Here is a 24,595-nt window from a genome sequence, read left to right on the forward strand (position 1 = left end):
AGAGGGAAAGAGAACTGACTATTTCATTATTCCATGGCCATATTGCTTTTCCCCTACTGCCAGATAAAAATGCTGCTAAAATACTTTGGTCTACATAGGCCTTTTACAATAGACAAAATGCACCTGTATAAGCCTTACAATGTCCTCATAAGTACAATGTAAATGATGAATAATGTCCCTGCCTGCCAACTTACATCAATAAACATAGGCCTACATGTGGTTTGACATATCAGCCTGCGGTGTTTGACATTTTCATCTCTGGATGTCTATGTGGGTTAATATGGGAGTTTTACATGGCTTTCAAATGTATGTAGGCCATTTACATACCAAGGACTATGCATCAACGTCTCTCCAAGGATGTCTGCTATTTCAAATGACACATCAGCTTCACTAGAGGCTTGTATATCACTGGCCCTGGGTCAAGAGTGGTGGGGAGCAGAGTGGTTTGTTGCCCTGGCAATTCACAGACAGTGTTAAAATAAACAAGGCAATCTATATTGAAAACACAAGGCAGTGTCGACAAGCAAGGCGGAGCAAACTGGTGGCAATCAGTCCCATCCTGCGGCTTTTGGTGTTAGAGTGGCCACAAATCTAATTTCCTGTTTCCCACCGCTGCCGTGGCGGTGTCAAGATGCCAATTCCGACATCAAACTGTGTCCTCTTGGGCACGGCGACACTGGATGAATTAAAATGGGTGGAAAAACAACAACAGCCACAACCTAAAAAAAGAAGAAAGAGCACAATGGTTTTAGAATGTGATCGCATCGCAGAGTCCCATTTTTCTTTGATTGTTTTATGGATTTACAGTTGAAAGTCAGAAGTTTAAATACACATAGGTTGGAGTCGTTCAAACTCGTTTTTCAACCACTCCACAAATTCCGTGTTAACAAACTATAGTTTTGGCAAGGACATCTACTTTGTGCATGACACAAGTCATGTTTCCAACAATTGTTTACAGACAGATTATTTCACTTATAATTCACTCTATCACAATTCCAGTGGGTCAGAAGTTTACATACACTAACTTGACTGTGCCTTTAAACAGCTTGGAACATTCCAGAAAATGATGTCATGGCTTTAGAAGCTTCTGATGGGCAGAATTACATAATTTGAGTCAATTGGAGGTGTACCTGTGGATGTATTTCAAGGCCTACCTTCAAACTCAGTGCACCTTTGCTTGACATCATGGGAAAATCAAAAGAAATCAGCCCAGACCTCAGTAAAATATTGTAGACCTCCATAAGTCTGGTTCATCCTTGGGAGCAATTTCCAAACACCTGAAGGTATCACGTTCATCTGTACAAACAATTGCATGCATGTATAAACACCATGGGACCACGCAGCCGTCATACCGCCCAGGAAGGAGAAGCGTTCTGTCTCCTAGAGATTAACGTACTTTTTGCGAAAAGTGCAAATCAATCCCAGAACAACAGCAAAGGACCTTGTGAAGATGCTGGAGTTAACAGGTACAAAAGCATCTATATCCACAGTAAAACGAGTCTTATATCGACATAACCTGAAAGACCGCTCAGCAAGGAAGAAACCACTGCTCCAAAACCGCCATAAAAAAGCCAGACTACGGTTTGCAACTGCACATGGGAACAAAGATCGTACTTTTTGGAGAAATGTCCTCTGGTCTGATGAAACAAAAATAGAACTGTTTGGCCAAAATGACCATCATTATGTTTGGAGGAAAAAGGGGATGGCTTGCAAGCCGAAGAACACCATCCCAACCTAGAAGCACGGGGGTGGCAGTATCATGTTGTGGGAGTGCTTGCTGCAGGAAGGACTGGTGCAGTTCTCAAAATAGATGGCATCATGAGGTAGGAAAATAATGTGGATATATTGAAGCAACATCTTAAGACCTGTCAGGAAGTTAAAGCTTGGTCGCAAATGGGTCTTCCAAATAGACAATGACCCCAAGCATACTTCCAAAGTTGTGGCAAAATGGCTTCAGGACAACAAAGTCAAGGTATTGGAGTGGCCATCACAAAGCCCTGACCTCAATCCCAGAAAATGTGTGGGCAGAACTGAAAAAGCGTGTGTGAGCAAGGAGGCCTGCAAACCTGACTCAGTTACACCAGCTCTGTCAGGAGGAATGGGTCAAAATTCACCCAACTTATTGTGGGAAGCTTGTGGAAGGCTACCTGAAACGTTTGACCCAAGTTAAACAATGTAAAGGCAATAATACCAAATACTAATTGAGTGTATGTAAACTTCTGTCCCACAGGGAATGTGATGAAAGAAATTAATGCTGCTATAGATCATTCTCTCTTCTATTATTCTGACATTTCACATTCTTAAAATAAAGTGGTGATCCTTACTGACCTAAGACAGGGAATTCTTACTTAAATGTCAGGAATTGTGAATAACGGAGTTCAAATGTGTTTGGCTAAGGTGTATGCAAACTTCCGACTTCAACTGTATTTGACCCAGAGGTCTTAACCGAGGAATCTCTGGGATTTTGTTATAGGCTAGAGCTGCTTATCAAAGATGTTCCTGGTCAGGTCACATTATGTCAGGAAAAACATATTTAAAAGGCATTCAATCAACATATGACAGAGTGCAACTCCTTGAGCATCATTCTGAGCTGAAATGGGTTTCGCAATCAGCTCTGATTGTTTTGAGACAGTGCTAAAGCTTGCTCAGTAAAAAGAGATATGATATATGTGTAATGGGGGACTGCTAGTGTAAATATATGTAGATGACAGTTGAAGTAGACAGAGATAAGTCTGGAGGCGTAGATTCAAATGTAGCTAATGTACGTAATGTAATGCATGTGGATGACGATCACGGTCTATTTGTATGATGATTGCAATGGATGATATCTGGAGATGAGCGTAACAGTAACAGCCTAATGTATGTAGATGACAAAAGATGCAGCTGATGTATGGGAAAGAAAGATGTGCTCAAGCCAAATATATGGAAATAGACGTTGAAGTGGGGCATGTCCAGAGACAGAAGAAGATCAGTTGGTTATAGTCCTTTTAACTTCTCAACGTTTAAATAAAAGTACAAAAAAAACTGTTTCTAAAACTGTTGGCGTGGGGTGGGGTGTGGCTCTCCATGGGTGGCTTTTGACAATTTCAGTGTATTTCTCATATCTAGAAACAAGTTTGGTTCAAATAGGATGTTAAGTACTACATTTATTGAATAGTATATGAATCCAATCAATTAAAATTGGCAATTTGGGTGTAATCAGTTATCTTAATTTCTCATTGATTCAATTATATTTCAACAAAATTGTATTGCAGGAACGCTAATCTTATCTGTTTCTAACAGCATAAACAATATCAGAACAATCTGAGATGGTGGGTGTCGAAATCATATTTCTTGGGCTTTTTGAAGTAGAATGACCCAAAGGATAAACAGTGAGAAATAATGTAGAAAAAAAACAGGGGATTGTGTTCGGAAATGCAAAAGTTAGTATTTCCTCTCATTTTGAGTGACTTCCTCTATGTTTGGCTAATCAGATTCCGGAGGTGTGTGTATGAAGGGGACAGAGCACCTCAACTCGGACTCTCCAACACTTGTCTGTGACACTCGTCTCCAAAGCCATCCAGAACAACAACACTGAACTGAGGGAGAGCGGCGATCCCCGGAAAAAACAGTTTGACAAACCCCTCTCTCACGGTCCAGTATATAGAAGTTTTATTTTATTTACACTAGTTTCAAAAGTTTGTGGTCACTTTGAAATTTCCTTGTTTTTGAAAGAAAATCAATTTTTTCTCCATTAAAATAACATCAAATTGATCATAAATACAGTTTAGACATTGTTAATGTTCTAAACGACTATATTAGCTGGAAACAGCTGATTTTTGTAATGGAATATCTACAGAGGCGTAAAGAGGCCCATTATCAGCAGCCATCACTCCTGTGTTCCAAAGACATGTTGTGTTTGCTAATCTAAGTTTACCATTTTAAAATGCTAATTGATCATTAGAAAACTATTTTGCAAAAATGTTAGCACAGTTGACAACTTTTTAATGGTTAGTGTATGTATTATAATTATTTTTTTAATTTAGGGGGTAGATTGGTTTTAATACTGCAGATAGATTGTCGCAAACACAGTATTTATAAAATAAAATAAAACTGAAATAACACATTAACATACAGTAAGTATTCAGACCCTTTACTGAGTATTTTGTTGAAGCACCTTGGCAGCGATTACAGCCTTGAGTCTTCTTGGTGATGATGCTTGGCACACCTGTATTTGGAAGTTTCTCCCATTCTTCCCTGCAAATCATCTCAAGCTCTGTCAGGTTGGATGGGGAGTGTTGCTGCACAGCTATGTTCAGGTTTCTTCAGAGATGTTCGATCATGTTCAAGCCCGGGCTCTGGCTAGGCCACTCAAGGACATTCAGAGACCTGTCCCGAAGGCACTTCTGCGTTGTCTTGGCTGTGTGTTTAGGGTTGTTGTCCTGTTGGAAGGTGAACCCTGCTCCAGTCTGAGGTCTTGAGCATTCTGGAGCAAGTTTTCATCAAGGATCTCTCTGTACTTCGCTCTGTTCCATCTTTGCCTCAGTCCTGACTAGTCTTCCAGTCCCTGCTGCTGAAAAACATCCTCACAGCCAGATGCTGCCACCAACATGCTTCACTGTAGGGATGGTGCCAGGTTTCCACTAGAACTGACGCTTGGCATTCAGGCCAAAGAGTTCAATCTTTGTTTCATCAGACTAGAGAATCTTGTTTCCAACGGTCTGAGTCTTTAGTTGAATTTTACTGAGGAGTGGCTTCCTTCTGGCCACTCTACCATAAAGGGCTGATTGTTGGAGTGCAGCAGAGATGTTTGTCCTTCTGGAAGGTTATCCCACCTCCACAGAGGAACTCTAGTGCTCTGTCAGACTGGATGAAGGCCCAGAGTTAACTCTGCTGCAGAGCATAAGTTCATTTGAGTTAACAGCCTCAGATAGTGCACCCTAAATAATGCTTCACAGAGTTCAACTAACAGACACATCTCAACATCAACTATTCAGAGGAGACTGCAGCAATATTCAATTCCATCTGGTTTGTGTTTAGTGGGACCATAATTTGTTTTTTAACAGGACAATGACCAAACACACCTCCAGGCTGTGTAAGGGCTATTTGACCAAGAAGGAGAGTGATGGAGTGCTGCGTCAGATGACCTGGCCTCCACAATCACCTGAGATGGTTTGGGAAGAGTTGGACAGCAGAGTGAAGGAAAAGCAGCCAACAAGAACTCATCCAAGACTGTTGGAAAAGCATTCCAGGTGAAGCTGGTTTTATAGAATGCCGAGAGTGTGGAAAGCTGTCATAAAGGCAAAGGGTGGCTACTTTGAAGAATCTCAAATATTTCATGTCATTTGATTTGTTTAACACTTTTTTGGTTACTACATGATTCCATATGTGTTCTTTCATAGTTTTGATGTCTTCACTATTATTCTACAATGTAGAAAATAGTACAAATAAAAAGAATAAACTTGAATGAGTAGGTGTGTCCAAACTTTTGACTGGTAATGTATGCGTAGAGAAAGTTATTGGTAGCGATTTGGTGGCAGCACCGCCTTGCAGACATCTCCTGATTCAGAGTTAAATGAATAAAACAAATGTGTTTTGCTGAGATAAAGCACTTTAAAGGAGGTAACAGGACAGATTCACTTTCCTTTCCCTCCCTCCCTCCCTCCCTCCCTCCCTCCCTCCCTCCCTCCCTCCCTCCTTTTTTCTTATTTTTTGGGGAGTTTGTGTATGTGATTGTATTGTATATGTGTGTGTGTGTGTGTGTGTGTGTGTGTATATGTGCGTGTGTGTGTGTGTGTGTGTTTGTGTATATGTGCATGTGTGTGTGTGTGTGTGCATGCATGGGTGTGCGTGCGTGCGTGCATAACCATCGGTGAGTGTGTGTCTGCGTCAGCATCACAGAGCCCAAATCCTCGAAAACCTTCCCAGTGTGACTGTTCTGTTTCTGCCTGGCTGTTTTGTGTTCTCTACAGATGGTTCCACAGAGCAGCAGGCCTCCTGTCCTCCACATCTCTGGAGATGGTTCCACAGAGCAGCGAGCCTCCTGTCCTCAACATCTCTACAGATGGTTCCACACAGCAGCAGGCCTCCTGTCCTCCACACCTCTAGACATTGTTCCACACAGCAGCAAGGCTCCTGTCCTCCACACTGAGAACTATGTGTGTGTTAGAGACCAGCGTTGGAAGAGGACAATCACATACCTCCCTACTTCTGTGTGTGGTAGAGACCAGGGTTAGAACAAGACCAACACACACCTCCCTACTTCTGTGTGTGGTAGAGTCCAGGGTTAGAACAAGACCAACACACACCTCCCTACTTCTGTGTGTGGTAGAGACCAGGGTTAGAACAATACGTACACACACCTCCCTACTTCTGTGTGTGGTAGAGACCAGGGTTAGAACAAGACCAACACACACCTCCCTACTTCTGTGTGTGGTAGAGACCAGGGTTAGAACAAGACCAACACACACCTCCCTACTTCTGTGTGTGGTAGAGACCAGGGTTAGAACAAGACCAACACACACCTCCCCACTTCTGTGCATCTTGGCACCAAGTCTCAGCGCCATTGTATTATTGCAGTTTGTGTGTATTCATGGATGTCAAGGGAAGCTGGGCTTCCCCAAAAAATTGACAAAGAAATTTACTAAAATAATTAAACACAAATTGTTATCTTTCGTCACTCTGTGTTTCATAATTTTAATTCAATTTTCAAGACGCTGAATGTAGCTCACATGAAAATATCAGAGTGATTGAACCAGCTTCCCTCTGTCTCTCTGTGTGGACCATCTATCTGATGCTGGTCCAAGTGAGAATGACATTGTTGCCGCCCATAGCATTGAAGGCAAGGGAAGCCAGTGAGCAGCTGGCCTCCCTTGACAAAAAAAGTTTTAAAAATGACCAATCAAAGTGGAGCTAGGCTGAGTGAGCTCAACTGTGAATGGTCCTGACGTGCTAAAAAAAAGTGTCTAGGGAAGACAACTTAGATTTGGTGTCACTTCTATCAAATCCCAATGAGAGCATTCATCTTTGACAGAAAAATGAATTGAATTGTTGCAACTCGTTGTGTTGTTGTCTATTTAGCTATTTAGCCAGCTAGCTAACATTGGCCCTTTCCTAAATTAGCCATGGATGGAGATAGGAATTTGGACTTGGGGTTTTACTTAATTCTCCGTACTGACCAATGATTATGACGGCGATCCTTATCCAACCATTAATTCATACATTGTTGTGCCCCTGGCCTAAGTGTGTGTGTGTGTGTGTCTGTGTGAGAGAGAGAGGTAGAGAGTGTGTGTGTGTGTTGTGACAGTCAAAGCCTGGCAATTATTTCTTCCCCTGGCACAATGTCTGGGAGAATGTATTCTCTCTCTCTCTCTCTCTCTCTCTCTCTCTCTCTCTCTCTCTCTCTCTCTCTCTCTCTCTCTCTCTCTCTCTCTCTCTCTCTCTCTCTCTCTCTCTCTCTCTCTCTCTCTCTCTCTCTCTCTCTCTCTCTCTCTCTCTCTCTCTCTCTCTCTCTCTCTCTCTCTCTCTCTCTCTCTCTCTCTCTCTCTCTCTCTCAATTCCAACAATGTACTGGAGTGATCGGTATCCGGATTTGACTGGGATATTTCCACGTCAAAATCCGTGTTGTTGCGCCTCGAATGGTACCCCGCTTTCGTCTCATTCTTTCTGCTTCATGCCGACGTTCCTCCTCAGCCATTTCAGCCACTTCTTCGTCGCAGCTCATATCCCGGGTTTCGGCACCAAATATTAGATTAACTAACTTCTTAGTAATGACTCGGGACGTCGGGTTTGATACGAAAGCTTATTTTAGTAAGAATACTTGTTTACGTTACATTTAACAACAATTGTTTTGGTACAGAGCAATGCAAGTAAGATGCTGTTGGAAAGTCAGCCACAATCATCCGCACCTGCACATAATTGGCGCGTTATCACTCATTCCTCTCGCAAGGCATTCTGGGACTTGCAGTCAAAAAGCGTAATTCAACACAACCCAATACAATTACCTATGGAAATAAATCTAAAGAAATATCTTTAGATACAGCTCAAAGAATAAACTTAAACATTAACTCTGTAACACATTAAAGTTACAACAGAGTGTGAGCTGGAAAGTGAGCTGGAAAGTAGGCTGCGTTCAGGTGATCTACGTGTTTGAGGGTGTGAGTTAGAAGCAGACGTTACAGTAACCAAAAAAGTGTTAAACAAATCTAAATATAATTCATTTTTGAGATTATTCAAAGTAGCTACACTTTGCCTTGATGACAGCTTTGCACAATCTTGGCATTCTCTCAACCATCTTCATGAGGTGGTCACCTGGAATGCATTTCAATTAACAGGTGTGCCTGGATAACCGTTAATTTGTGGAATTTATTTCCTTCTTAATGCATTTGAGCCAATCAGTGGTGACAAGGTAGGGGTGGTATACAGAAGATAGCCCTATTTGGTAAAATACCAATCCCATATTATGTCAAGAACAGCTCAAATAAGCAAAGATGAACAACAGTCAATCATTACTTTAAGACATGAAGGTCAGTCAATCTGGAAAATTTCAAGAACTTTGAACGTTTCTTCAAGTGAGGTCACACTTGAAGCGTTATGATGAGACTGGCTCTTATGAAGACCGCTACAGGAAAGGAAGACCCAGAGTTACCACTGCTGCAAAGGATGAGTTCATTAGAGTTAACTGAACCTCAGATTGCAGCCTAAATAAATGCTTCAAAGACTTCATGTAACAGACACATCTCAACATCAACTGTTCAGAGACTGCATGAATCAGGCCTTCATGGTCAAATTGCTGCAAAGAAACCACTGCTAAAGGACACCAATAAGAAGAAGAGACCTTTCTTGGGCCAAGAAAAGCAATGGAAGTTTTTGGTTTGATTTTTGGTAGGTGAATGAGTGATCTCCGCATGTATGTTTCCCACCATGACGCATGGAGTAGGTGTGATGTGGTGGGGGTGCATAGCTGGGGATAATGCCAGTGATTTATTTAGAATTAAAGGCACACTTAACCAGCATGGCTACCACAGCATTCTGCAGCGATATGCCATGCCATCTGGTTTGCACTTAGTGGGACTTTCAACAGGACAATGACCCAAAAACACACCTCCAGGCTGTGTAAGGGCTATATGACCAAGGAGAGTGATGGAGTGCTGCATCAGATGACCTGGCCTCCACAATCACCTGACCTTAACCCAATTGCGATGGTTTGGGATGAGTTGGATTGCAGAGTCAAGGAAAACAGCCGACAAGTGCTCAGCATATGTGGGAACGCTTTCAAGACTGTTGGAAAATCATTCTTCATGAAGCTGGTTGAGAGAATGCCAAGAGTGTGCAAAGCTGTCATCAAGGCAAATGGTTGTTACTTTGAAGAATCTAAAATCTAAAATATATTTGAAATCATTTAACATTTTTTTGGTTACTACATGATTCCATATGTGTTATTGCATAGTTTTGATGTCTTCATTATTATTCTACAATGTAGAAAATAGTAAAAAAAGAAAAAAGAAAAACCCTTGAATGAGTAGGTGTGTCCAAACTTTTGACAGGTACTGTGTATATGTTCTTATTTTACCAGGTAAATTGACTGAGAACACATTCTCATTTATAGCAATGACCTGGGGAATAGTATGAGCCAATTGGAAGCTGGGGATGATTAGGTGGCCATGATGGTATGTAGGCCAGATTGTGAATTTAGCCAAGACCCCAGGGTTAACACCCCTACTCTTATGATAAGTGCCATGGGATATTTAGTGGCCAAAGAGAACTCTAACATTTATTTAACTAGGCAAGACAGTTAAGAACAAATTGTTATTTACAATGGGTTAACTGCCTTGTTGAGGGGCATAATTTCAGATTTTTTCATTGTCAGTTTGGGGATTCAATCCAGAAACCTTTCGGTTAATGGCACAACGTTCTAAACACTAGGCTACATGCCGCCCCTGACTAAAGGCAGCCCCAATCACTGCCCTGGGGCATTTGGATATATTTTTTAGACCAGAGAATAGAGTGCCTCCTACTGGCCCTCCAACACTACTTCCAACAGCATCTGGTCTCCCATCCAGGACCAACCAAGCTTAGCTTCTGAGGCAAGCCAGCATTGGGATGCATGATGGTATGCTGCACACTGCATTACTTATACAACTAATATAAGGAACGGACATCAGACGGGAGTAGAAACTAACATGGACAGAACAAGACACTCCAAGCATTCCAATGTACGTAAGCAGGGGGGAGTTACGGGTACCTTAAAGGGACAAACTAGAAAATCAATACACAACAATGGACACTTTAGGGTAGTTATTTTAAATAATTTCAGTCAATTCCTAATTACCTTCATGCTGTTTTGAATGTTATGTAATGCTGTGGGTGTGTTAACACAGAATACCAAAGATAAACAAGAGTAATCTGATTTTCCAAGTAAACAGAAGAATATCGGACTACATAAATGATACAACATACACATGTCCATACTTCTAGCTCCTACATTCAGACTGTTGTGTCTCTCTCCTGTTGTTGTTCATATTATCCTCTCATTTCCTGTCCATTGGTGTCACAGCTAACATGAGTATTGTGTGATTACCTTTTGTCGACACCTACACAGAATACAAAACACAAAATGTATAAGTTGAGACGACGCACAGAAAATAAGAAGTAACTAAATATAATCAGTGTTGCTCATCTGTGAGGAGATATTGAAATATGTTGGTATTTAATCACGCTTTTAGAAGAAGAGGATTATGTGTCCCAACAAAGAACAGGTGGGCTTTATAATTGCTAGTTACTGTACTTGTATAGTTAACCCTTGTGTGGTGTTCTGGTCTGTGGAACCCATTTTCAATCTTTTCAAAATATTTTTTCAACCTGAGACTCATTGGCCTTGGCTCATTTTCTGTGAAGAACATGTAAAATAATGTCACGACTTTCGCCGAAGTTGGTGCCTCTCCTTGTTCGGGAGGCGTTCGGCGGTCATCGTCACCGGCTTTCTAGCTGCCACTGATCTACATATATTTTTTCCATTTGTTTTGTCTTGATTGTACACACCTGGTTTCTATTATAATTTATTCCCTATTTAACCCTCTGGTTCCCACATGGTTTTTTGCATGTTTGTTCTTTGTTTCGTTTTCAAGACTTCTGTGAGCTGGTGTGTTTTCCTGGCATGGAAATATTTGATGTTTCTTTTTGAGTAAAGTATGTATTTTACTCAGTTCTGTGTCCTGCACCTGACTCCGTCCTAACCGCTGCACATTGACACTTGACAGAAACACGCACCCCGTATGGAATCAGCAGTTGCACCCAGTCCTCCGTTACCAGTGGAGGAGCGCGTCCAGGAGCATGCGACTATGCTCCAAAATCTTGGCACTGCCATGGATTGCGTGCTGCACACCATGGAGCAATGGGAGAGAGGGGGTTTTCCCACACCCCCATCAACTTCACCCCTACCCACACCGCTGTCCACCCCTCTGTCACCTGGACCCAGTGGGATTCGGCTCTCGCTCCCAAGGGCATATGATGGGACGGCTGCCGGGTGCCAGGGGTTCCTAAAGCGCTTGAGTGGGCCAGGGGGATTTCACCCGCCCGTCAGACAGGGGATGAGGAGCGCAAAGGACTTCACACCGGACTTCAGGACCCTGGCTGCCAGCGCGGGATAGAATGAGAGGGCTCTGATCGACCATTACCGGTGTAGTCTACGTGAGAACGTTCGTCGGGAGCTGACCTGCAGGGACACCACCCTTACCCTCAACCAGCTGGTGGATTTATCCATCTGGCTGGATAACCTGTTGGCCACTAGGGACGTCCGGATCAGGGTCCGTCCATTCCATTCCCCAGCACCTCCAATCCTACACCTATGGAGCTGCTGCTCTAAGGTGGACCGGAGGGGGGGCCGTTTCCTGCACCACCTGTGGCCGCAGAGTTTTTCCCGCATTCCCAGCATACGGCGCTAGTAGATTCAGGCGCAGCTGGGAACTTTATTGACCGTTCATTTGCACTTAGATTAGGGATCCCTATTGTTCCTGTTGATGTCTCTGTACATGCCTTAAATAGTCGTCCTTTAGGGTCGGGCCTGATTAGGGAGGTCACAGCTCCACTATGTATGATTACGCAGGTCGATTCTTCTGCATTTCCTGTGGTGTTGGGGCTTCCCTGGTTGGCCTATCATAACCCCACTATTTCATGGCAACAGAGGGCCCTCAAGGGATGGTCATGTCAGTGCTCAGGGAGGTGTATAGGTGTTTCCATAGGTGCAACTACAGTGGAGAGTCCAAACCAGGTTTCCACCATGCACATCCCCCCAGAATATGCAGATTTGGCTCTCGCCTTCTATAAAAAGAAGGCGACTCAACTACCACCCCATCGACAGGGGGGGATTGTGCAATAAATCTCTTGGTAAGCGCGACACTTCCCAGGAGTCAAGTGTATCCTCTGTCACAGGAGGAGACGGCGGCTATGGAAACATTTGTCTCCGAATCTCTGGGACAGGGATACATCGGCCTTCCACTTCACCTGCCTCCTAAAGTTTATTTTTTGTGAAGAAGAAGGATGGAGGTTTACGCCCGTGCATTGACTATAGAGGTGTAAATCAGATCACGGTGAAGTATAGTTACTTCTCATAGCCAGTGTGACCGAGTCATTGCACGGGGCATGCTTCTTCACTGAAGTAGATCTCAGGGGCGCTTACAACCTGGTTCATTTCAAATCAAAATCAAATTAAATGTATTTATATAGCCCTTCGTACATCAGCTGATATCTCAAAGTGCTGTACAGAAACCCAGCCTAAAACCCCAAACAGCAAGCAATGCAGGCGTTGAAGCACGTTGGCTGGGAAAAACTCACTAGAGAGGCCAAAACCTAGGAAGAAAATTCGAGAGGAACTAGGCTATGAGGGGTGGCCAGTCCTCTTCTGGCTGTGCAAGGTGGAGATTTTAACAGAACATGGCCAAGATGTTCAAATGTCCATAAATGACCAACATGATCAAGTAATAGGTCTGGGACAGGTAGCACGTCCGGTGAACAGGTCAGGATTCCATAGCCGCATGCAGAGCAGTTGAAACTGGAGCAGCAGCACGGCCAGGTGGACTGGGGACAGCAAGGAGTTATCATGCCAGGTAGTCCTGAGGCATGGTCCTAGGGCTCATGTCCTCCGAGAGAGAGAAGGAAAGAGAGAATTAGAGAGAGCATACTTAAATTCACACAGGACACCGGATAAGACAGGAGAAGTACTCAGATATAACAAAATGACCCTAGCCCCCCGACACATAAACTACTGCAGCATAAATACTGGAGGCTGAGTCAGGAGGGGTAGGGAGACACTGTGGCCCCATCCGATAATACCCCCGGACAGGGCCAAACAGGAAGGATATAAACCCACACACTTTGCCAAAGCACAGCCCCCACACCATTAGAGGGATATCTTCAACCACCAACTTACCATCCTGAGACAAGGCCGAGTATAGCCCACAAAGATCTCTGCCACAGCACAACCCAAGGGGGGGCACCAACCCAGAAAGGAAGATCACATCAGTGACTCAACCCACTCAAGTGACGCACCCCTTCTAGGGACGGCATGAAAGAACACCAGTAAGCCAGTGACTCAGCCCCTGTTTATAGGGTTGGCAGAGAATCCCAGTGGAAAGAGGGTCAGGGATGAGTGGAAGACGGTATTTAGTACCACCTCTGGGCACTATGAGGACCTCGTCATGCCGTACGGGTTGATGAATGCTCCACCTGTCTTCCAATCCTTTGTAGACAAGATTTTCAGGGACTTGCACTGGCAGGGTGTAGTGGAGTATAAACTAGGTAACCTTGTGTGCAAGGTGCTTGGTCGACTGTTGGAGCATGACCTGTACGTCAAGGCTGAGAAATGTCTGTTCTTCCAACAGTCCGTCTCCTTCCTAGGGTACCGCCTCTCCACATCAGGGGTGGAGATGGAGAATGACCGCATTGCAGCCGTGTGTAATTGGTCGACTCCCATCACGGTAAAGGAGGTGCAGCGGTTCTTAGGGTTTGCCAACTACTACCGGAGGTTATTCCGGGTCTTTGGTCAGGTAGCAGCTCCCATTACCTGCTTGCTGAAGGGGGGACCGGTGCGACAGCAGTGGTCAGCTGGGGCGGACAGTGCTTTTGGTCACCTGAAGGCTCTGTTTACCTCGGCTCCCGTGCTGGCTCATCCTGATCCTTCCTTGGCATTCATCGTAGAGGTGAATGCGTCCGAGACTGGGATAGGAGCTGTGCTGTCTCAGCGCTCGGGTACACCACCAAAGCTCCGCCCCTGTGCTTTTTTTTCGAAGAAGCTCAGCCCGGCGGAACGAAACTATGATGTGGGGGACCGGGAGCTGTTGGCTGTTGGCTGTTGTCAAGGCTCTGAAGGCGTGGAGGCATTGGCTTGAGGGAGCTAAACTCTCTTTTCTCATTTGGACTGACCACCGCAATCTGGAGTACATTGGGGCGGCGAGGAGAATGAACACTCGCCAGGCAAGGTGGGCCATGTTTTTCACCCGTTTGTTTTTTCACCCTATCCTACAGACCAGGTTCCCAGAACGCTAAGGCAGACGCACTGTTCCGGATGTATGACACAGAGGAGCGGTCCACGGAGCCCATTCCCATACTTCCGGCTTCTTGCCTGGTGGCACCGGTGGTATGGGAGGTTGACGCGGACATCGAGCAAGTGTTACGTGCGGAGCCCACTCCCACCCAGTGTCCAGTTGGGTGCCTGTATGTTCCGTCTGATGTCCGTGATCGATTGATCTGTTGGGCCCACACATCACCCTCCTCTGGTCATCCTGGCATCGGTCGGACAGTGCACTGTCTCAGTGGGAAGTACTGGTGGCCCACTTTAGCTAAGGACGTGAGGGTTTATGTTTCCTCCTGCTTGGTGTGCACCAGTGCAAGGCACCTAGAAACCTGCCCAGATGGAAATTACATCCCCTACCCGTTCCACAACGGCCGTGGTCACACCTATCGGTGTATTTCGTGACGGATCTTCCTCAGTCACAAGGAAACACCACGATTCAGGTCGTTGTGGATCGGTTTTCTAAGTCCTGCCATCTCCTTCCTTTGCCTGGTCTCCCTACGGCCCTACAGTCTGTGAAGGCCCTGTTTACACATGTCTTCCGGCACTACGGGGTGCCTGAGGATATAGTGTCTGATCGGGGTCCCCAATTCACATCGAGGGTCTGGAGGGTGTTCATGGAACGTCTGGGGGTCTCGGTCAGCCTGACCTCAGGGTTTCACCCCGAGAGTAATGTGCAGGTGGAGAGAGTTAACCAGGATGTGGGTAGGTTTCTGTAGTCCTATTGCCAGGACCGGCTGGGGGTGTGGGCAGCTTTCACCCCTGGGCAGAGATGGCCCAAAACTCCCTCCGCCACTCCTCCACTAACCTTTCTCCCTTTCAGTGTGTTCTAGGTCATCAGCCGGTCCTGGCACTGTGGCATCAGAGCAAGATCGAGGCACCTGCGTTGGATGAATGGCTTCGGCACTCGGAGGAGACATGGGACGCTGCCCATGTGAACCTGCAATGGGCCATCAGGCGACAGAAGGCGATTGCCGACCACCACCGCAGTGAGGCCCTGATGTATGCAATGGGGGACCGGGTCTGGCTCTTGACCCAAAACCTGCCCCTTCGCCTGCCCTGCCGGATGCTGGGTCCGTGGTTTGTGGGGCCATTTAAAGTCCTGAGGAGACTGAACGAGGTATGTTAAAGGTTACAGCTCCCCCTGATTACCGTATTAACCCCTCATCCCATGTGTCTCCCATCAGGCCGGTGGTGGCTGGTCCGCTCCAGCAGTCTAAGGTTTGGGAGGTTCCTCTGCCCCCTCTGGACATCGAGGGGGCCCCGGCGTATACTGTGCAAGCCATCATGGACTCAAGGCTTCGGGCGAGGGGCCTTCAGTACCTCGTGGAGTGGGAGGCGTACGGTCCGGAGGAGAGATGCTGGGTGCCGGTGGAGGACATCCTGAACCCTTCCTTACCGCAGGATTTTCACCGTCTCCACCCGGATCGCCCTGCGCCTCGTCTTGCGGGTAATTCCCGAGGCCGGTGTCGGCGTGCTGCTGGAGCCGCGCTTCAAGGGGGGGTACTGTCACGACTTCCGCCGAAGTTGGTGTCTCTCCTTGTTCTGGCGGCGTTCGGTGGTCGTCATCACCGGCGTTCTAGCTGCCACCGATCTACGTTTCCTTTTCCATTTGTTTTGTCTTGATTGTACACATCTGGTTCCCATTACGTTATAATTTATTCCCTATTTAACCCTCTGGTTCCCACATGGTTTTGTGCGTGTTTGTTCTTTGTTAAGTGTTCAAGACTTGTGCACACTCTGCACTCAAAGCTCCGGCCTCAGCAGTTGAATACAAGGTTCAGGCCTATCAGTTCCTTTAAGCTTGTGTTCACGGCCAACATGTCCCAAGTGTTTTACGTGCCAAAGAAAGGCAAAAATGTGGTACTCATGAGTATGCTGCATAGAGATGGGAGAATCTGAGGCCAGGAACATCAAAAACCAGAAATCATAATGGATTACAATGCCACAAAAGGAGGGATGGACCATTTAGACAAGCTGGTGACTGGCTAGAGCTGCAGAAGAATAACCCTTCACTGGCCACTTGTGATATTCTTCAACATCTTCAACATCTCGCCGTACAACACGTTTGTCATCTGGATGGCGTTGAACACAGATTGGAACATGGGAGACGTCTCTTCCTCGAGGAGCTTGGCAAGGCATTGGTAAGACCTCAAATCCAGAGGAAGCAACATATCCCAAGGACCCCAGCTTCTGCAGCCATCGTGAGGAGGTTCCAGGAGGAGGATGTTGATGCCCTACCTACAGAACCAATAACTCCAATACCGGAAGTAAGTGTGAAATGTTGTTGCATGTGTGTGTGTCTGACTCCCATACCTTGGCCTGCTGTAACTATATATGTGAATGAGTGAGATGTTAGTGTTTTCATCATTCTAGATTGCAGCCGGTAGCCACAAGAAGAAGCGTTGCGATGTGTGATGGACAGGAAAACACAGTACACATGCATCAAGTGCAAGAAATACATTTGCAACACACACACAGTAAAACCTTGTCCCTCATGTGGTGTGTAGACTGGCCTTAATTTGTGTTCAGTGGGGCTCATTTATCATTTCCATAAAATACTGTATGTAAAACGTGTCCTTCCAATTTGTTCAGTTCAAAGCAATAAACATCAATAGTGATGAAAAGCTTCTTTCATTTATATTTGTTCAAGACAAACATGATGTATTCCATCTGTCTTCATTATGATTGATTTTTGTTTACAAAAATCACATTTTATAAAAAAAAAAAATAGCTCTTTTATTGACAATGTGATGTAGCAGAGGTAAATGGCAAATATTAACCATGTATGCTGTCTATAACTCTTGCGATTGATATAAGTCACCATCTAAATATGAAGTATTTTTACATAAATTGTTATGGCTGGGGCATATAGAATGACGAGAACCAATATAAAAGAAAATAGAGTGGGCAAAAAGGAAGAATGGCTTCCTGGTTTTAACCTTGACCATGTAACCTGCCTCTCTTTCTCAGTGTTCTGTCTCTCTGTCTCTCTCTCTCACACACACACACACACACACACACACACACACACACACACACACACACACACACACACACACACACACACACACACACCCAAACTCACCTTTCCTGCCCTTTCCAGTCCTCATTACAGGACTCCACCTATGGAGGAATCAGCCACCCAGAGATCAGAGGCCATCCCCAGTATGTGACCACTCTCTGGGGGTCCACACTACAATCACCCCCCTGCCAGTTCCGCATCCATCTATCAGAAGCAGCACCATTACTGAGATAGTAGACATGAACATGCTCTTGAATGTAAATGGGACTGTATGGGTGCATAGGAAAACACACAAATCCTGGCACACACACACATACTCACATGCACGCACACACACACACGCACACTCATGCATATGCACACACACGCGCACACACAAACGCATTATGGCACCTGTTCCTCCCCTGAGTACATATTCCTCCTCCCTCCTAGTTATACCCCTTAGAGACGATGTGTAAAGCCTGTCGCTGGCAGGAAGAAACTCTCCCATGATTTTAGATTCAGAGACCCCAGGTGAATCTCAGAAACACTTAGGAAACCAGTCATGTTTGGAGATCCTCTCGGGTACAAAATGGTCACTTTGCATTGGCCCAGATGTGAACTAGAGGGAAAAGAAGGTTTCCCAGCAAGCACATAATGTTCTGAGAGTATTTCTTAGAGCTTCGTGAGAGCGTGGTTGACCTATCGTAATTTTGCATACAACATCCTCACATCTTTCATTTACATTTTTATTTCTACTTTGTACATTCTTCCACTAAAACATCTACCATTCCAGTGTTTTACTTGCTATATTGTATTTACTTTGCAACCATGGCCTTTTTTTGCCTTTTTTTGCCTTTACCTCCCTTATTTGCTCACATTGTATATAGACTTGTTTCTACTGTATTATTGACTGTATGTTTGTTTTACTCTGTGTAACTCTGTGTCGTTGTGTGTCGAACTGCTTTGCTTTGTCTTGGCCAGGTCGCAATTGTAAATGAGAACTTGTTCTCAACTTGCCTACCTTGTTTAAGAAAAGGTGAAAAAAAATGAAAATAAATTATATTTCTCTGAATGGTGCAGGATAGTTTCTTGGCTTTGGAACATTCTTCAATTCAAATCCAAATCAAATCAAATCAAACGTATTTGTCACATACACATGGTTAGCAGATGTTAATGTGACTGTAGCGAAATGCTTGTGCTTCTAGTTCCGACAATGCGGTAATAACCAACGAGTAATCTAACCTAACAATTCCAAAACTATTACCTTATACACACAAGTGTAAAGGTATAAAGAATATGTACATAAAGATATGAATGAGTGATGGTACAGAACGGCATAGGGCAAGATGCAGTAAATGGTATCGAGTACAGTATATACATATGAGATGAGTAATGTAGGGTATGTAAACAAAGTGGCATAGTTTAAAGTGGCTAGTGATACATGTATTACATAAAGATGCAGTAGATGGTATTGAGTACAGTATACACATATGAGATGAATAATGTAGGGTATGTAAACATTATATTAAGTAGCATTGTTTAAAGAGGCTAGTGATATATTTTCCATCAATTTCCATCAAATCCCATTATTAAAGTGGCTGGAGTTGAGTCAGTGTGTTGGCAGCAGCCACTCAATGTTAGTGGTGGCTGTTTAACAGTCTGATGGCCTTGAGATAGAAGCTGTTTTTCAGTCTCTCGGTCCCTGCTTTGATGCACCTGTACTGACCTCGCCTTCTGGATGATAGTGGGGTGAACAGGCAGTGGCTCGGGTGGTTGCTGTCCTTGATGATCTTTATGGCCTTCCTGTGACATCGGGTGGTGTAGGTGTCCTGGAGTGCAGGTAGTTTGCCCCGGGTGATACGTTGTGCAGACCTCACTACCCTCTGGAGAGCGTTAAAGTTGTGGGGGAAGCAGTTGCCGTACCAGGCGATGATACAGCCCGACAGGATGCTCTCGATTGTGCATCTGTAGAAGTTTGTGAGTGCTTTTGGTGACAAGCCGAATTTCTTCAGCCTCCTGAGGTTGAAGAGGCGCTGCTGCACCTTCTTCACAATGCTGTCTGTGTGGGTGGACCAATTCAGTTTGTCCATGATGTGTACACCGAGGAACTTAAAACTTGCTACCCTCCACTACTGTCCCATCGATGTGGATAGGGGGGTGCTCCCTCTGCTGTTTCCTGAAGTCCACAATCATCTCCTTAGTTTTGTTGACGTTGAGTGTGAGGTTATTTTCCTGACACCACACTCCGAGGGCCCTCACCTCCTCCCTGTAGGCCGTCTCGTCGTTGTTGGTAATCAAGCCTACCACTGTAGTGTCGTCCGCAAACTTGATGATTGAGTTGAAGGTGTGCATGGCCACGCAGTCGTGGGTGAACAGGCAGTACAGGAGACGGCTCAGAACGCACTCTTGTGGGGCCCCAGTGTTGAGGATCAGCGGGGTGGAGATGTTGTTGCCTACCCTCACCACCTGGGGGTGGCCCGTCAGGAAGTCCAGTACCCAGTTGCACAGGGCGGGGTCGAGACCCAGGGTCTCGAGCTTGATGACGAGTTTGGAGGGTACTATGGTGTTAAATGCTGAGCTGTAGTCGATGAACAGCATTCTCACAAAGGTACTCCTCTTGTCCAGATGGGTTAGGGCGGTGTGCAGTGTGGTTGAGATTGCATCGTCTGTGGACCTATTTGGGCGGTAAGCAAATTGGAGTGGGTCTAGGGTGTCAGGTAGGGTGGAGGTGATATGGTCCTTGACTAGTCTCTCAAAGCACTTCATGATGATGGAAGTGAGTGCTACGGGGCGGTAGTCGTTTAGCTCAGTTACCTTAGCTTTCTTGGGAACAGGAACAGTGGTGGCCCTCTTGAAGCATGTGGGAACAGCAGACTGGGATAAGGAATTGATGGAATATGTCCGTAAACACACCAGCCAGCTGGTCTGTGTATGCTCTGATGTCGTGGCTGGGGATGCCGTCTGGGTCTGCAGCCTTGCGAGGGTTAACACGTTTAAATGTTTTACTCACGTCGGCTGCAGTGATGGAGTGTCCGCATGTTTTGGTTGCGGGCCGTGTCAGTGGCACTGTATTGTCCTCAAAGCTGGCAAAAAAGTTATTTAGTCTGCCTGGGAGCAAGACATCCTGGTCCGTTACGGGGGTAGTTTTCTTTTTGCAATCTGTGATTGACTGTAGACCCTGCCACATACCTCTTGTGTCTGAGCCGTTGAATTGCGACTCTACTTTGTCTCTATACTGACGCTTAGCTTGTTTGATTGCCTTGCGGAGGGAAAAGCTACACTGTTTGTATTCGGTCATGTTTCCGGTTACCTTGCCCTGGTTAAAAGCAGTGGTTCGCGCTTTCAGTTTCACACGAATGCTGCCATCAATCCACAGTTTCTGGTTTGGGAATGTTTTAATCGTTGCTATGGGAACGACATCTTCAATGCACGTTCTAATGAACTCGCTCACCGAATCAGCGTATTCGTCAATGTTCAAATCAATTCCAAATTGAACATTCTCAGTACAATTTTCTTTCTTGGTATTTCATTGCTTTAAATTGTTGCCAGCAGCGCAGTTGCAGTCACCAGCACCTAACCAGCTATGCTAGGGCGAGTAAAATGGTCAGAGTGAGCTGTTCTTTCATTTGGGTCTGGAAGTAGCTAGCAAGCTAGTCAATATTAGCAAGTAGCTTGGGTGCTTGCCTTCTGTTGTTAGGTCAAAATGTTTGAATCAACCCTACTCCTCGGCCAGAGCGTTCAGTGTGCGCTCCGAGAGCGAAACGCTCTGAATTTACGAACGGACAATCTGACAACGCTCTGAGATTATGAACGATTCTGACACTCCAGATTAAATTTATGAACACGCCCACGGTATAAACCAGCCATTCGTCTTGAAATCTTTGGTTGTTTAGCACATGGCCTCACATGTGAATGGGTGTGGGAACGATGCTGAATGGGTGTAGACAAATAAGAGCTCTCCAGTAGGTACCAAAACATTCAAGTACCAAGTTTATCAATTTTCAAAGCAGAATAACGCTCCTACTGTTCCTCAACTGTAGTGTATGATATACAATTGTCTAGCTCTGACTCTCTACTTTTATCAATGTAAAAAACAAAATGTAAAATTTTGCTACATAAGACCGAATCGAGCCGATCTGTCAATATTATAAGTGGCCCCAAATATAACACTTTATATTCATTTTTTGCAGGTTTACTTTGGTTCCTTATTGCAAGATGGATGCATGTCTTTTAGCTCTGTCATTTAGGTTAGTATTGTGGAGTTCAGTAATTACAGTGTCGCTGATCCATCCTCAGTTTTCTCCTATCACAGCCATTAAACTCCGTAACTGTTTTAAAGTCGCCATTGGCCTCATGGTGAAATCCCTGATTGGTTTCCTTCCTCTTCGGCAACTGAGTTACTATGGGAAGGATGCATGTATCTTTGTAGTGAGTGGGTGTATTGATACGCTATAGAAGTTGTAATTACTGTAATAACTTCACCATGCTCAAAGGGATATTCAACATGTTTTATTTCTTATTTTTACCCATCTACGAAAAGGTGCCCTTCTTCGTGAGACATTGGAAAACCTCCAATGTCTTTATGGTTGAATCTATGTTTGAAATTCTCTGTTCGACTGAACCTTATGGATAATTGTATGTGTGGGTTACAGAGATGAGGTAATTATTCAAAAAATCATGTTAAACAGTATTACTGCACACAGAGTGAGTCCATAAAACTTACTATGTGACATGTTAAAAAACATTTCACTCCTGAAGAAATTTAGGCTTGTCATAAAAAAAGTGTTCAATACTTAATGATTGAAAACATTTCAGATTTTTTTTAAAATTCATTTGTAAACATTTGTAAAATCTTAATTCCACTTTGACATTATGGGGTATTGTGTGTAGGCCAGTGACACAAAATCTAAATTTAATCACTTTTAATTTCAGGGTGTAAAATTCTGTATAAATGTGTATTCCGGACTCTGACATTGCTTGTTCTGATATTTCATACTTCCTTAATTTACATTTTGGGGATAAGTGTTAATTGGTTTGTATTGTTCGGTATTACTGCACTGTTTAGATTATTTTATTTTATTGGGATCCTCATTAGCCGATGCTAATGGCAACAGCAGTTCTTCCTGGGGTCCGACACATAGCAGAAAATATATTACAGACAAAAATGATTGACAATTTACATACATTTAAAAACATCAGCAGAGACATTACAACTAGGTCAGATAGTGGAGATCCGTTGTGTTGTGAGGTGTTGTTTTATTTGTTTTTAAAGCAAATTGTGTTAGTTGCTTGACTAATTTGAGAAGGAAGGGAGTTCCATGTGATGATGGCTCTATATAATACTGTTTATTTCCCGCAAGAATTCATTCATTTATTTCCATGAATTCATTCTGGGTTCGCATAAGTTATTGGGTAGTTTCATACACTGTTTCCCGTGGACCCAAACACCACATATGTAATATATACAGTTGAAATCGTAAGTTTACATACACTTATGATGGGGTCATTAAAACTTCTTAGGGCTGCCATCCCGTCAACGGGATCAATATGACAACAGCCAGTGAAAGTGCAGGGCGCCAAATTCAAAACAACAGAATTAAAATTCCTCAAACATACATGTATCTTTACACCATTTTAAAGGTAATCTTGTTGTTAATCGCACCACAGTGTCCGATTTCAAATAGGCTTTACAGCGAAAGCACCACAAACGATCACAAAAAGCACAAATAGAGACAAAATTAATCACTAACCTTTGATGATCTTCATCAGATGACACTCATGGGACTTTATGTTACACAATACATGTATGTTTTGTTCGATAAAGTGCATATTTATATAAAAAAATCTCAGTATGCATTGGCGCGTTACGTTCACTAGTTCCAAAAACATCCAGTGATATTGCAGAGAGCCTCATCATTTTACAAAAATACTCATAATAAATGTTGATGAAAATACAATTCTTAGACATGGAAATATAGATATACCTCCCCTTAATGCAAACGCTGAGTCAGATTTCAAAAAAACTTTTCGGAAAAAGCAAACCATGCTCAGAAAAAAATTATCCGCCATGTTGGAGTGAACAGAAATCAGAAATCACATTATAAATATTCCCTTACTTTTGATGATCTTCATCAGAATGCACTCCCAGGAATCACAGTTCCACAATAAATGCTTGATTTGTTCGACAATGTCCATTATTTATGTCCAAGTAGCTACTTTTGTTAGGGCGTTTAGTACACAAATCCAAATGCTCACGCAGGTCCAGCCGAACGTCGGCCGAAAACTTCAAAAAGTTATATTACAGGTCTTCAGAAACTTGTCAAACTAAGTATATAATCAATCTTTAGGATTTTGTTATCATAAATCTTTAATAATGTTCCCACCGGAGAATTCCATTGTCTGTAGGAAAGCCATGGAACGCAGGTCGCGATCAGGTAAAATGTGCGTGACCAGGACCTACCTGGCTCTCTGCCAGACCACTGACTCAAAGAGCTCCCATCCGGCACAGTAGAAGCCTCATTCAAGTTTCTGAAGACGGTTGACATCTAGTGGAAGCCCTAGGAATTGCAACTTTATCCATATCCCACTGTGTATTCAATAGGGGCTGGTTTGAAAATCGAGCAACCTCAGATTTCTCACTTCCTGTTTGGATTTCTTCTCAGGTTTCTGCCTGCCATATGAGTTCTGTTTTACTCACAGACATCATTCAAACAGTTTTAGAAACGTCAGAGGGTTTCCTATCCAATACAACTAATAATAAGCATATATTAGCAACTGGGACTGAGGAGCAGGCCATTTACTCTGGGCACCTCTAGGCACCTTTCATCCAAGCTACTCAATACTGCCCCTGCAGCCATAAGAAGTTATAAAACTCAGTTTTCAACCACTCCACACATTTCTTGTTAACTTCTCTAGGGTAGGGGGCAGCATTCGGAATTTCGATTGAAAAGCATGCCCAAATTAAACAGCCTGCTACTCGGGCCGAGAAGATATGATATGCATATAACTGGTAGATTGGGATAGAAAACACTCTAAAGTTTCCA

General features: G+C 44.2%; 1 long non-coding RNA gene across 1 annotated transcript in view; it reads right to left on the minus strand.

Annotated features, from left to right (window-relative positions):
* Positions 1-614: 614 nt before the first annotated feature.
* LOC149970207 (uncharacterized) overlaps positions 615-24,595 on the minus strand; it is a 422,622-nt gene continuing 398,641 nt past the window's right edge. Inside the window, exon 3 of the long non-coding RNA XR_016493478.1 lies at positions 615-719. This is a non-coding gene — a long non-coding RNA (uncharacterized LOC149970207). The remainder of the gene's footprint in view (positions 720-24,595) is intronic.

The sequence above is a fragment of the Oncorhynchus mykiss genome, chromosome 30, assembly GCF_057628025.1.
Source record: "Oncorhynchus mykiss isolate SJ-2025 chromosome 30, ASM5762802v1, whole genome shotgun sequence".
NCBI classification, from domain to species: domain Eukaryota; kingdom Metazoa; phylum Chordata; class Actinopteri; order Salmoniformes; family Salmonidae; genus Oncorhynchus; species Oncorhynchus mykiss.